At 39.4% G+C, this 15284-nt stretch overlaps 1 protein-coding gene across 1 annotated transcript in view; it reads left to right on the forward strand.

Moving 5' to 3' along the window:
- Positions 1-1690: 1690 nt before the first annotated feature.
- LOC148840174 (heparan sulfate glucosamine 3-O-sulfotransferase 5) overlaps positions 1691-15284 on the forward strand; it is an 88802-nt gene continuing 75208 nt past the window's right edge. Inside the window, exon 1 of the mRNA XM_088905913.1 lies at positions 1691-2182. The gene's annotated coding sequence lies outside the window, so the exon portion shown is untranslated. The remainder of the gene's footprint in view (positions 2183-15284) is intronic.

Consider the following 15284-nt stretch of genomic DNA (forward strand, 5'->3'; position numbering starts at 1 on the left):
GAATAGGGACCATGCAACGCCCGTGATGCTTCTCGTCTGCTGCTTGGCAATCTACCCCTTGGTTGTGGTTGGTTGTGAGGTCCGGACTCCAGCAGAGATGGTCTTCTTCAGCCCCCCTTCAGCCCCCCTCTTCACCCAGACCAAGGCCCTGCTGTGGATGAGTCAGACTACACTGCCCAACTAAGACCCGGACCCGGACCTGGACCACCCTCTCCATAATAGTTCTGAGACACTCCTGCTTGCTCTCTTCCAGCCTGGAATCATTCTTCTCGTCTTCACCCTCCTTTTCCTACCCCTCTGTGAATAACACGCCCGCTGCAAATTAAAGGGCAATATAGCTTCCTCACAAGCCAGAACAACAGCTTCCTCACCTCTCTTTTTCCACTGTTTAAAAAAACTTTCAGCCTCACATTATTATTATTCCAACTCGATTCACAGTACATAACACAGTTTACATCATGCGCTCAGTACAATCAAAACAGGCGCGCAAGTGCCGCCCACAGCAAAATGAGAACTAAAACTTAAAATCCACATTAAACTATACAGGTTTCCACAAGCTGGTAATCATCCAGTGAACTGAGCTAACCAATTATTAACCAGTAGTGCCACAGCACACGGTAACTCGAAAGAAAGCGACTCGATTATATTAATATTAATCATTTCCAATGTGTCTTGTCCAGTCGTCCATTTCGTTATTTCTCCCCTGCAGAGCCTTAACACATCAAATGCGGGAAATGGACGGTGGGATATAAAAGAAATGAACAAGTAACAGGTTTATTCCATGCTGAAAAAAAGAAGAAAGAAAACACAATGTTTCGGTCGTGAAGCCTTCTTCAGGTGTGAGAGAGACAAGGCAGTAGGCAAAGGTAATGTAGTGGGAGAACAAAGGCTGGGAGAGAGGAGGAGCGAGGGGTGGGAGCAGGGGACAGAAAGAGAGGCCAGTCAAGAGATGTGAAGTCAGAATAGGTGTAAAGAGGTGTGAAATGAAACTTCCAATGAATGGAGAAAATTTAGAAGAAAAGTAGTCTGTCCTTAAGAGAAGGGGGAAGGTGTGATCCTAGCTGCAGGATAATTTTGGTTTCGGTAGTCTTTCTGATGTATGAGTTCGGAAAACCGTCTTTGAGAACACAGACGGAGAGATTAGAGTGGTCGTGGCCTTGTCTTTCTCACACCTGAAGAAGGCTCCACGGCCGAAACGTTGTGTTTTCTTTCTTCTTTTTTTTAACACGGAATAAACCTATTACTTGTTCCTTTGCAGCCTACGCATGCTGACGCAGCTCCCCACCTGAACTAAATGAAATGAATTGCTACTGTTGTAGTTAACAGTGTGACGCTTTTTGTTCTTTAGTTTCGCTGAATTGAATTTGTGTGAAACGTACAATACATAGGGCTTCCGTTCAGTATAGATTAGGATTTGTTTTGTGAAGAAACCAAAGAAAAAACCCTCGCACTATTTTCAGCAATTGCAATGTTCTTATTCTGCACGTCGCGATAAATGGCTTAACAGTCATCTAAAAAAACAATTAACGTAATTGTATTTATGAGCCCCTACTTTTAAACTAATAATATCAATAATTGTTCTTGTTGTTATCTAGGAGGCTCTCCCCCCAGAGCGCCCCCTCCGTGAAACACGCCCAACACTCACTCGGCATCAGATTCGAGCTGTTTGCCAAAACTCCGCAGCCACCGCTGTCCGCGGCTGTGGAACTCGAGAAAGCTGCTCCAAGCGCGTCCTGAGCGAGTGCTGTAACGCAGCGAGTGTGAGAGGTTGTACTGAGAGGAAAGAGCTGAGTGCATCCTTGAACAATTATTTGCCTGGGACAGCGGGGTTTTTTTTTTTCGCAGCTCGTCTCCCCGTCACTCGATTTCACGTGACAGTTGCTCGGGCGGTGAGCGTTACCTGGTCTGGCCGAAGAAACGAAGTAGCATCTGTGCGCCTGAAGAAGATTATAGGCAAGCGGACAACGAGAATACGTGTAGCTTTAGAGCAAATCGGGGGGTGAGGTCTGAGGCTGGTTTAGGATGCGTATGCCAGAGCCTGTGTTCATGTGAAGCACCTGGTGCCAGTCTCGTTTGGGGATATGGAGAAAAGCATTGTGACCTCAGCTACTGTACTTCTCCCGTGTCATTGTACCTAGCGCCTGTGAGAGGACAGGTTTCTCCTGCAGAGGATGCCTAACAGGTAAGTGTCCGCTCTTGTTTTCAGAACCCGTCTTTTCTTTTTTCACTTGGTCTTGGCGATGTTGTGTTCCGCAGTGTCGCATACCTCGAGTTCACACAGTAGTATGACTTCAGAAAGCTGACAAGGTGTTTCTGGGGGGATCAACAGAAAACACAAGTCGTGCGTGTTTTTTTTTATGACAGGTGTGTGTGTGTGGGGGGGGGAAACTGGCTGATTCTTCAGGGGCGAAGGCTTGAGAGCTGGCTTTTTGTGTGCTAAAACTGTTTTGCGATTGATAGACTCTTCATTTAATCTAATGGTGTATGCAGATGCTGCGTGAGGCGTTTATTCGTGCATGATTTTCAAAACGTGTTTTTTGGAAATAGACTGATGTGAAAATAAGTTGTTCCCATTCTGGGGGCTTGGGTGAACCTAAGGTGGTGAAATGTGTAGCTTCGATATGAAGTGGGTATTCTATTTTCTTTGACAAAATTACAGATGTAATTTAGATGAAACTGCGCATTTGTGTACACACTAATAATCTGATGATCTGGAAAGATAAAGTTTTGATTCAGACGGGATAGCTATATGCTCTTAAAGTGATTTTATACTGCGGATCATGCCAATAAATAACATCAAGAGCAAAACCATCAGATAATATACTGTAAATAAGCTGAAAACGACGAAATGAGCATCAATTCCAAACTAAGCAAACTATCGCAGTAGTGCAGGTTAGTTTTAGTAATCGAAGTTTTAAGTGTTCGACGTTATGGACATTGTTCAAGTTTATTTGAACAAAGAACCCAAATATAAAATAGGACAAAATTTTGCCGAAGTATTAAAGTCCACCTTTTCGGGGAAAATGGGGAAAAAAGGCAATTAATACAAATACGGTAAATCTTTAATGTTTTGAATGGTGCGCAGAATCATTTTGGTATTCTATCTGTCACTTGGGTGTGAAATTGTCTCTTTACTGGCATTAACTGGGTTTTAAAAGGGGGATTTAGATGGGCGGGACTGTATTCTCAGACAAATTGACGAAGAGTTCGACAAATATATTTCCATGCTTAAAGGTGAATGCTTGTCCTGTGTAAATGATTATCGTTTACCTAGTGAAGGTTTTTTTTCTGCATTTGAAGGTGTATTCTACTTCATCCTCATTTTAATAACATTTGATTGATTATAAATTCCGCATAATTTGTATGTGGTCTTAACAGGGAAGTTGTTTATTAGGATATTTTCTCTTGTTAGACTGAATGATGAATTGAATGAATGCATACGATATATAAAATAGGCAGCAAAAGCAAACTATGTACTGTAATATAGAGGTTTCTGCCCCCTTTTAAATTGCACAGATCGTCAAAAAGTTATTTTTAACACGTCAAACAAGCTGGCCATTTCCTTTTATCAGCATATTACATTTAATCCATTTCTGTTGCAGTTAACACCATTAATCTACATGCAGTAGATAAAAGCGATTTTTGTAATTAGTGATTGCCAACTATGTTAATTAACATGACTAAATACAGGGAAAACAGTTCTAAGTTAGTGTTTAACATTGACATAATTTCTATTTTCAGGTAACCATCAATTTACAATAGACTCCACTTACTTTCAGAGAATATTAAGAAAATTATAGTGAACCTTAGATATATTTGTCTCCCTTCTGATATATTGCACATCAAATGTATGTATACTATATGCACCACTAGATTTCACTAAAGAGCTGTAGAGTTTAAAAATATTGATAGAATTAAAATGAGTATGAAATCTTTTTTTTCTTTTCAAACAAATACAAAAGAAGTTACCAGCCGGATCCTCAGGCTGCTCCTTTGTTGACAGCCACGTTTAATTGTGATGATAAAATATTTAATAATTGCCAATCATGAGGAGGTAGATATGGTTGTGTTGTTCCATTTATCCTAATGACACTGCAGGGTTAGACTGCAGCACAAACTGAAGGGTTTGTGCTTTCTCAAAGCAAGGCAGCCTGCTGTGACCTTCAAAAGGGAAAACATGAAATGTTCTGCTGGTCGATGAAAGGACTGAGCTGCTGAATAGCAGTAAAATTCATAGAAGGACAGGTTTTGAAAATTCACAGTGAGTAATTTAGAGAGCTGGTCTGATCATCACATTTTTTTTGCATTTAGCAATCGCTGACAATGTCTTGTCACAATAAGAAAAGGAATACTTTTTTTTACGCTAGAAGTTTATTGCAGAGGAGATTACAGTGCTTGGAATTCAAATATGCACTTTGATTCAGCACTTGCAAGGGTCTCTAAGTTAATCTAAGTTAATCTTCTATCAACCAGAATTGTATCAAAAAACATAACCATTTACAATCTTTTTCCTTGCACTGCTTGAGTATTCCCTAAGACTAGAGCAGCCCCGAGTACAAGCAGGCTGAATATTTACCGAATGACTAGACACTTGCTGAAAAGCTTTATAGTATCAAATCAGATAAAAGTTTTGCAGTGTATTTAACATTTAAAAAAATAAATGACAAACTGAAACTGACATGTTCCTAACATTTTGACGTCAGCTATACTTCTTAGTCTTGCAATGAAAATTGCTTTCACTGCGGGGAGTATAAACTGCAATTTACATCCATAAAAAGAAACTTAACAAGGCTAGACCATGTAAATGTCCATTATTGTTGTGTTCTGTTGCTGAATAATTACATCCAATGCTGGAGACTCATTGTCTTCACATTGTGCTTTGTAAATGCATTTCTAATTATCTCATAATGCAAGTAAAGAGTGAAATAAGATTCACAAATTAACATTAGATTAATCTTACAAAAGAAGCTTAAACCTAAAGCGATTTTTTAAATGGTAGAATCTGTATCACCACAGTGATGTAACTGGAAGATGTTTAAATTATACATTCACAATTCATAGTGGCCGTTAGCTTTTATGTTTTAACTAGACATTAGTTTCATGTACATTATTATAAATTTAGACTGTGGGGGGCTTTCAGGTCTCTAGGGTAGTAGTGACTTGTGTTGTTCAGATGCTGGTATAATCTGAATCTGTCTGGCTCATTCTTGAACCCTGCCTCTGTCTGCATGCTTCTTCCTCGGCTTTTTTTAAAAACAAGGGTCAGGTCCCATCCCAGCAGTAAAATAATGTGAGGTTTTGTGTGAAAAAGCAAAAGGACGTATCATCGTGTGAATACTGTCAACACAGAGCTGAGGTTCATATTCCCTTAACACTAGCTTGTACTGTACATACAGTATCATTAAAATCATAGAACATAGCACAGAAAATCTAGCCCTCAGCTCGAAGCTGGAGGGGGGCAATCGCTAATGTGTGGAAATGTTGGCAGTTCTGAGTTTAAGTCATTTTCCTACCAAGTTTTCTGTTATGACAAAGAATCTAATAAAATGTCATAAAGCATGTGCCTTTTATTTTCATGTCATTTTATTTTTTGCGTAGCGGCCTTCGCAGCAAGCTGTCGCTGTGCACTTTCTCATTGATTGACACACACTATACAGGCAGGGCTGTGCCATACAAAATGTCAAAAGGAAATTAGCGTAAGTGGGCGTAAAGCTGTTTAATGTATCATAGAGTAGCAGTGTAAGCCATCAGGCGCAAAGGAGAGAAAAACAAAAAACTCCACGAGGAAAAAAGGGAATCCCTGAGGGTCCGAGGCCCGGTGGTGTGTCTCCCCTCCAGGCACTGGCTGTGTGTAGTGAGGCGGTGTTTGAATGGCAGGATAGTGTATGTGTGAGCCACGTTGGGAGAGGTTGTGTATGCTTTGTTGGGGTTTCTGTATGAAAGCAGACGTGCAGTATGAGAGGGAGTGGGTGTGTCCCAGAGCCGGATGGATCAGTCTGGGATCTGGGATCTTACAGTGCCATGTCCTAATCCAGCTAGGGTTAAAACTGAAGTGCTGCACATGAGCATGCATGGTGATATGTTAATGGAAGAGACAGGTGAATCCTATGGTGATGATGGTGAAAGTGATGATGAAATAACTGCATAGTCTTGAGTTTTCATTTATTTGATGTTTATTTGATGTTTTGCATGGGTAAAGATATACATGTACCCGATGTTATTGTTTACCTAAATTATGTCATTTGCACACAACTACTTTGACAAATCACACAATTATCTCAGTCTGTGTGTAGTAACAGGGGCTCGTGTGACTTCAGAATAAGCACACTTGTCACTGTAAGCTCCCTCAGTGAGGTAGTGAATGTCAAGCAAAGCATCTGCCCTGCTAAGGAGTTTTCAAAACAACCTAGGGTCAAAATTGTACAAAGGCATGGATCAGGAGAAGGATATGAAAGGATACACTGAATATGCCCTTGAGTCGCACAATGTCTGAGCATGCTGAAATGAATTAAGAACCATGTACTGTACCATTCAGATGAGGTTGTTTCTCCATACTGATCAGCTAACCAAGGAGACAGCTGGTTAGAGATGCCACCGTGAGGCCAACAGCCACAGTATCCCACTCACTCCACAAAGGAGGCTTGTATGGAGCATCTCAAATCCTGCATGGGATAACTGATACTAAGGGAGAATGCAGACACATGGTAAAAGATGTTATTGTCAGACACTACCAAGTGGGAACTTTTTGTCAAGACTGGGAAAACTAAGGTTGCTGCTGGAAGAGGTATTAGAGGGGCCAGCAGGAGGTGCTCACCCTGCAGTCCATGTGGGTCCTAATGCCCCAGTATAGTGACGGGGACACTATACTGTAAACAGGCTCCGTCCTTCGGATGAGATGTAAAACCGAGGTCCTGACTCTCTGTGGTCATTAATAATCCCGGGGCATTTCTCGAAAAGAGTAGGGGTGTAACCCCGGTGTCCTGGCCAAATTTCTCATTGGTCCTTACCAATCATGGCCTCCTAATAATCCCCATTTATGAATTGGCTTCATTACTCTGCTCTCCTCCCCACTGATAGCTGATGTGTGGTGAGCGTTCTGGCGCACTATGGCTGCCATCGCATCATCCAGGTGGGGCTGCACACTGGTGGTGGTGGAAGGGAGTCCCCATTACCTGTAAAGCGCTTTGAGTGGAGTGTCCAGAAAAGCGCTATATATGTGTAGGGAATATTATCCAACTTTATTTTGTTCTTAGGTTATAATTCTTAATCAAAACCTGAATGCTTAAACTGAAAACTTTCTTAGGTGAAAGAAGATAAGTCTTTCAAAAACGGCAAAGAAAAATACAAAACTAAAAAGATTAAAACCAAAAAGGTATTCTCCCCTCTGAATGAATACTTGGAATGAATACCCTCCATTACCACTAATGTGCAGCCCCCACCTGGATGATGCAACAGCAGCCAGAGTGTATCAGTGCACTCACCACACACCAGCTATCAATGGGCATATGAAACCAGTTCAGATATGGGGATTATTAAGAGGCCATGATTGGTAAAGGTCAATAGGACCTCAGTTTTACGTCATGTCTGAAGGAAAGTGCCTTTTTTACACTACAGTGCCCCCATCACTTTATTGGGGTATCAGGACCCCCACAAAGTGAGCACCCCCTACTGGTCCCACTAACATCACTTCCAGCAGCAACCTTGGCTCTCCCCTCCAGGTACTGACCAGGCCCCACCCCTGCTGAGCTTCAGTGGGCTGCCAGCTGTGAGCTGCAGGGTGATACAGCTGCTAGCTATGATAGTTTACAAACTAGAGGAGGTCATTCAGTCCATCTAACCCGTTTGGTAGTTAGCAATTAATTGATTAAAGAATTTCATTCACACGATTCTTGAAAGAAGCATGTGTCTCAGCGTCAACAGCATAGCGGCGTAGCTGGTTCAATACTAAAACAATCCATTGAGTGAAGACGTGCGTTCTGTCCCCTGTTTTAAACATGCCTCCACATAATTTCTGCATAGTTTGAACTATAAAGATGTGTATACATATGAATGGTCTATACTACATAGAATAAGTTTGAGGTTTTAAATGAAGAAGAGTACAAGTATTTTATGTATCTAAGATTTCCCCGCATGCAAACAGTATATTGTAGAACTGACAATTATCCTCATCTCTAATGTGAATAGCCATTTGGGAAATGAATAAGAAAAAATAAAAAAAAACTGTCTTTGTGTAAATTCAGTATATAAGCTGTGGTTATTCTAGCAATTCTGCTTTTGTAAAGTGCAAAAACAATGACAAAGATTTTATAACTTGTTTTATCTCGCCTTCCAAATATAGCTTTTTCTGCATCAGGACTTGAATTTGACTGAGGTACCTTCACTGTCTGGGTTCACCCTTTCAGGTCACAAAAAGTGAAGACATTTATGGAGCAATAGAAATGACAAACCACTGCCTGACAAATCCTGCTTTGATGACCCACAGATAACAGCATGATTATTTTGTAACATGAAATTTTAAGGAGTCATCTTTGATAAGTGAGACAACATCACTGCTTTTTTGTAATATATTTATAGGGTAGAATTGTTTTTTTTTTTAACATACAGTACTGCCTTAAAGATCAAAGTTTAATTATTTTTCTGTAATGCAGGTGTTCAGCATGTTGATGAGATTATTTCATTGGTTTATCTGTGTCTTTAATCTCAGGCAGTTTTCAATTCCCATCGTTTTCTGAAAAACATAAACATCAGAATCTCGATGGTGTCATAAATGTGTTCAGCCAACCTGTGAAACCTGGTATTTCTCACTGGTTTATTTGGGATTTTGGATCATGACCACCAATTACGAGGTTCTTATGTTCTCCAGAAAATATGTGAGCTTCTGTAACTGTAAAAGGCACCTCATGAAGAGTGATGAATGGTCCTGAATAACATGAAAACCTATTTTCATATTTGACATCTAAACAATTAAGCTAAAAAACTACAGTCACTAGGGGCTACCTGTATGTTCCTTAGCACAAAGCCCTTCTGTATATTCATCATCAGTTTGAAACCTTTTTAAATAATGAGGTGCTGTAGCAGACTAGAGATTGACCACAGCCTGAATATGTAGGATAGCTCAGACACACCCTTTAATTTTCTGGTCAAAGAAAAATCATAAAATCGGGACAGGCATGCTTCCATTTGTAAAGCCTTTTATGATTCACAGTTAGATAAAAGGGGGCAATGAAGTCTTCACTCTAAGAAATCATTTATGTGAAGAAATTTTACTTAGAAATTTGGCAATCCTTTTCGACCATCTGCTGATTGTGCCTCTCAGCTGACATCTGTACAACATCCAAATCATCTTTAAGACACATGAAATATATTGTTAAGGTGACCGTGTGACAATCTTGAAACGCATTTCTGTGCATTCATTATCTCTCAGGGTGAATTAGCTGATTTTGTTTCCCTCACAAACAACATACTCAGAAATGTTGACTTTTCACAACACTCTGAATTGGTTTGTTGTGTCTTAAAGGCTTATTATTTTGTCTTAAAGGTTTTTCACTAATTGACTGCTAAGCATGTGATTCAATCTAGGTTTTATTAATGTTCATTGTATAGATAAATAGTTTTGGAACCAGTAATGACAGCAATCTTATAATTTCATAAGTTAAAATTCAGGTTTTATATCCTTCCTGTCTTTTTAAACCATCATCTGCACTTTTGACCTCTTGTGAAGTTCTCTGTCAATATGTATATTTTTGAGGTAGATGAAAATTGCACAAATGGGTACATCAAAGCTACGATCCTCATGCATAAAATAGTTGGCAGTTGATATTTTCTTTACTTTTCCTTTGTACAGAGCCCTGCAAAGCATCAGAAATGGGCACTGTAATGCCTATTAGTGTCAGTGCTGCTCGCAGTACTAGACTGACTCAATCTTAGGTTAAAGTCATATGTATTTAGTGGACTGTTCATCAGCATCCTGAAGTGCTTACTTTGCACTACTTGCCATTACTACAGTTTAGGTTATTTTATGTCTGCAAAGGAACAAATAAAAGGTTATTCCATGCTGAAAAAAGGTAGTGGAGCCTTCTTCAGGTGACATGCTGATGCAGCTACCCACCTGAACTTATGTATTACAAATGTACTAAATTGAAAAGAGTAAAATAGATGTGCATTGCTGTGTTAAAAGCCTATGACATGTTATACACAATCGGGGGTTACATTGCCTTTACACATCCAAGCATTAATAATTTACTCACAGCCTTCTTTAGTTTCTTTTTACTAGTGGTGAAAGGATTTGAGATTGGTGAACAAACAAGATTGTTATTTATCAATCTTCAGTTGACATTCTCACTACAAAATAAGAGATCTGTCAGGATCTGCTGCTAATAAACATTGATGAAGATCACCATATCATTGTGTTTTTCCAAAAATAAGAAAAACATTCAATGCAAAAATCATTTAAATATTTAAGACAGCAGTGTACATTTTGTGGAAAATTACATTTGGATGTATAATACCTTTGGGTAACTACACCTCACAATCAAAAGAACAGTCTGTCTTTGCTATGACCCATTGCCATGTTCACTCATGTTGCTTTAAAAGAGTTTTCTTTTTGGCAACCACCAAGAACATTACTTTCAAGGAGTTTTTGACCTCACATGACAGATCCAATCTCAAGTGCGCATGATACTGATCAGGAACCATAATTTCAAACTTACATTACCTGAACTTTTGAGATTTTGTTTGTAGCTTTGGCATTCTAACTCTTCTTTCCTTGAAAATGTCCCACACATGTTGTTGTCTAGTCATGTTTCCATGTCTTTTGTTTATATTTAAAACTGTTTTAGACTCCTACACTAAGAATGCTGTCTCATTGAAGAATAAATGACATCACATCTCTCAGTTCTTGATGAGAACTCAAGAGAGTTCTTGAACGGCAGTCTGCCATTCCCACTGTGTCATGATTTGAACATTTGAGAAAGAAGGGTGCTAAATGCTATTCTGTATGCTCTATCCTGTTTTTATTTCCCAAGATCTAAGCTCATCCCATTAAAATAGTTCATTGTTACTTTAGAATTTATATTACCTTATTCATTGCAATGTTCTTTTCCCTGTGTAATTGACATTGGAGTGCATATATAATGATCTGTGCTCCGCAGTTCTGATGAACAGATACCACAACTGGCTTCCTCAGCCCATCTCCCAAACACAAGCAAGCACATTCCCTTCCCACCACTCTCATCACAAGTGATACAGCTGCTTCACAGCTAAAGAACACAGGAGAATTTCTTGGGAGAATATGCATTGTACTGCAGAACATGGTATGTGTTTAGTACCATAAACAGAACCTAAAACAGGTCAATCATCTATTGCAGAATTGGCAGGAAGCATTTCCAATCATTATTTCAGTGGTTTTGTATTTTTATATATTGGTTTTGATTGTGTGAAGATGCATGCAGTAGTGTGTCTCCTGTGACAGTATAGCACTATTCTAAAGTAAAGTAAAGTAATTTTTTTGGGGGGGAGGGATGTCACGTGAATTGTAAAATATGCTGTTGGTTTAGATGTAGTCTTTCTGCAAAGGCTTATAGGAAATAACTTGAATGAAGAGATTTTATACTTTTTTGTATACTGTACTGGCTGTTAGGTATTGTTTCTTCTTTGCAACATGTCATTCTGTGTCAGGTTATAGGGATCAGTTTTCAAAAATTGATCTTTCACTCGTTCTCTGATGTTTTATGAGCTGATCGAAGAAGCAATTTTCAGTTTAGTCAGCAAGGAAAAGAAGAAATGACAGTGTTATTGGTGACTATAGTTCAGAGTTAACATGGTATAGATATAGAATATAGAAATGGCGTGTAATGTACAGCTATTGCATCCTGATAGCAGTTTCAGTGTAGATGCTGATTCCATACACAAATAATAAATGCTATCTGTGCTGTCATGCATGGGGGTGATGGGTCACGCTGGATCGTACGATTGATCTTCTTTTTTGTTGGACACGACTAATCAACCTTTCAAGGCCCTTAGTGTGCCTGTTAGGAATGCAGTGCTTTAATGAAAGAATGACCAGTCACAATAACAGAAGGTGATGTGGAGAAAGTAAACCCGATGTTACAGTGGCTATCAAAAGTACTCACCCCCCTTGGACTTTGTCACATTTCATTGTGTTACGTCATACAGACCCGTAATGTAATTAATTGGGATTTGCGCTATTGATCAGCGCAAAACACTCCTTAATGTCAAGATGAAAACAAAATTCTACAGATCCTTCTCAATTACATATAAATACAGTATAAAAGAGAAAATGATTGATTGGAACTCCCAGCAAAAACAATATAAGAAAAGTATCAAGACATTGAATATCCCCCAACACACAGTAAAGCCCACTGTACAGAAATGGAGAAACTGTGGTACAACTGTAAATCTGCACAGAGCAGAGCATCCTCCAAAAATGTGTATCTTGGCAAGAAGAGAACTAGTCAGGAAGGCCACCAAGAGGCCTGTGACAACTCTAAAGGAATTAGTCTTCCACAGCTGAGATGGGAGAAACTGTCTGTATGACAGCAACTGCTGGGTGTTCCACACATAGGGACCATGGGAGAATGGCAAAACGAAAGCCGTTGCTGAAAAAATTCACATCAAATCTCAACTTCAGTTTGTGGGAATGCATGTGGGAGAATCTGAGACCATGTGCAAGGTGATTCTATGGTCCCATGAGACCAGAATTGACCTTTTTGGCCTCAGAGATAAGTGCTATGTCTGGCATGAGCATACTTCTGCATATCATCCTGAGAACACCATCCCACCTCTGCATATCATCCTGAGAGTACCATCCCTGCTGTAACACATACTGTACAGTAACCCAAACCATACAGCCAAAGCCACAGTGAAGTGGTTTAAAAACAAGACAGCCAGTGCTCTGGAGTGGCCCAGTCAAATCCTGGACCTCTGTCACATGGAGAATCTAGGGCAGGAGTTGAAAATTTCTGTTCATCATTTGTTTCAATCCAACCTGAGGGGCTTTGAGCAATTTTGCAAAGAAGAATGGGCAAAAAGTGCAGTGTCCAGATGTGTAAACCACTGTGGTAGAGACTCATCCCAGAAGACTCATGGCTGTGATTTCTGCCAAAGTTACCTCTACCAAATAATTAATATTTGTGCAATAAATTATTTTATGTTATATATTTATAATAAATTTAGTTGGATCTAAGTCGGATCAAGAATTTTGTTTTCACTTTGACAATACAATATATTGTGTCAATTAGTGGCAAAAACTCCCAGTTAAATACATTATGGCTCCATATTGTAACACAATAATATGTGAAAGAGTCCAAGGGCGGTGATTACTTTTGATAGCCACTAAAAAGCTGAGAGGATATTATTGCTTCTCAAATTTAATTTGTTAAATAGACCAAGAGAACAAGGGAGGAAAAATTTATTTGGAATTTTAAGCTTTTATTAACCCGAGAAAATCATTTTTTAATGTTAATAAATATATTTGAACTAAGTTGTCTCATTCAATATTGCAGTCATTATATGATAGGTCTTTCTTAAAAATTGTGGTGATATTTGACACTTCTGACACCCCGGTCTGAAACTGAGCAGATTTTCTGCTGCTTGTTCTGTACAGTTTGGCTGTTTTTGTTTTGCATGCTGCAGTGTTTAAATTTATGCACACTGCTATTGGAACTGACCATAAAAAAGATAAACTGTTGAAGCCTTGTTGATGTGCTCAATAATGCCATTGTACTAAATACAAAAATCATTTCTAATTATATTTTCAACAGAAAGCTGATTTACTTAAGTAATTTTCCTTGATTCGCCAGTAGAATGTATTACAGGAGTGTCTTAATGAGATGCAAGGTCATCCATTGTATTACCCTCTCTCTTGCTAAAAAGAAATCGTAGTAGATATATTAACAATGCTCTGGCACATATTTATTTAGATCATTTCTGTTGTGAAACATTTTGCATTTGTCACTCAGAGAGTCGTTTACTTGTTCATTAAAGCAGGTTCCCTCCAAGCAGAGTATGACTACGTACTGAATTTAGTAAATTAATAATGTAATTTACTAATACACTCATACCCTGGTATTCAAACCTAATTCATTCCTGAAAATCTGTTTGGAAGGCGAGATCGTAAATCGAAAATAAAAATTCCATTATTTCTTATTGGGAAAATTCCATTCCAAACCGAAGATAAATTCACTCAAAAACCCCCCTAAACATATAATACCATACAGACCATTATAGCAAGCTTAGTGAACAACTCAGTTCTACTCAAATAAGCCAACTATAGCTGTGAAATAATTAACTATATCATATTTACATTTTTCATTCTTTTGTAATAGATTTCTGTCCAAGAGATCGGCTAGAACGATGTGCATACTGTTGTTGACTATCAGTCTAAAGAATCTTTTTCTTTTCCTTAAGACCCCATAATGAACAGCAACTACAAAACAAGCACAAAAAAAACACTTTGAAAATGAGAGTACAAGCTTTCCCTATGATCGTAGACAAAGCACTGCTGCCTCAAGGCATCCATAACCACAATGCGTGTCGCCCGCGCAGAAACATGCAGCTGTTCGGTGGCGCAGAATTCAAATGTTCACAGAAGGTTCTCGGCCAACGTCAGCCACTTTCGAACGTCAGAGTTCAGATTAGTGAAGTTTTGTTCTTATAACGAATTACAAGGTACAACTTCTTCATGTTCGAATTAGCGGAAATCCGTATACTGAACGTTCTTATACTGGCGTATGAGTGTACCTTCAAGTCCACCTAATTTTGGTTTACTTAATAGGTATTCAATAAACAGCAAGTCATGAGTACAGAGCATTTTTGGGTGTACATGAAATACATTAAAGACAAAGTACTTGATTCCCTAATTGTCACGATCGCTCCTCCTCCTCTTAAGGGCGCTCCAGCTCTTCCTCGTTTGCCTTATTCCCCACACTTGCCCCTTGTTCCAGTCTCCTTCCTGTCCCTTTAAAAGCCAGACGCAGTCGCCAACCGAGGTTCTGCATCTGATTTCCGCATCGTGCGAACCCGGGACCTGGATTCGTCTGGCTCCGTTATGCTTTTAACTCTCCTGCTCCTGCTCCTGCTCCTGCTCCTGCTCCTGCTCCCCCCGCCGGTTCCGACCTGGCACCTGTTTTTAATCCCTTGTTTTGGATGGATCACCCGGCCATGGACTTTTACTTTTGTTTGGATTCTCCTTTGGACTTTTTCTAGGATTGTTTGCCTCGGCCACACCTCCCCGGATCAACAGCACTGCATGGACACGCCCCCCT

This window comes from Atractosteus spatula, chromosome 2 (assembly GCF_055471065.1).
Source record: "Atractosteus spatula isolate fAtrSpa1 chromosome 2, fAtrSpa1.hap1, whole genome shotgun sequence".
NCBI lineage: Eukaryota > Metazoa > Chordata > Actinopteri > Semionotiformes > Lepisosteidae > Atractosteus > Atractosteus spatula.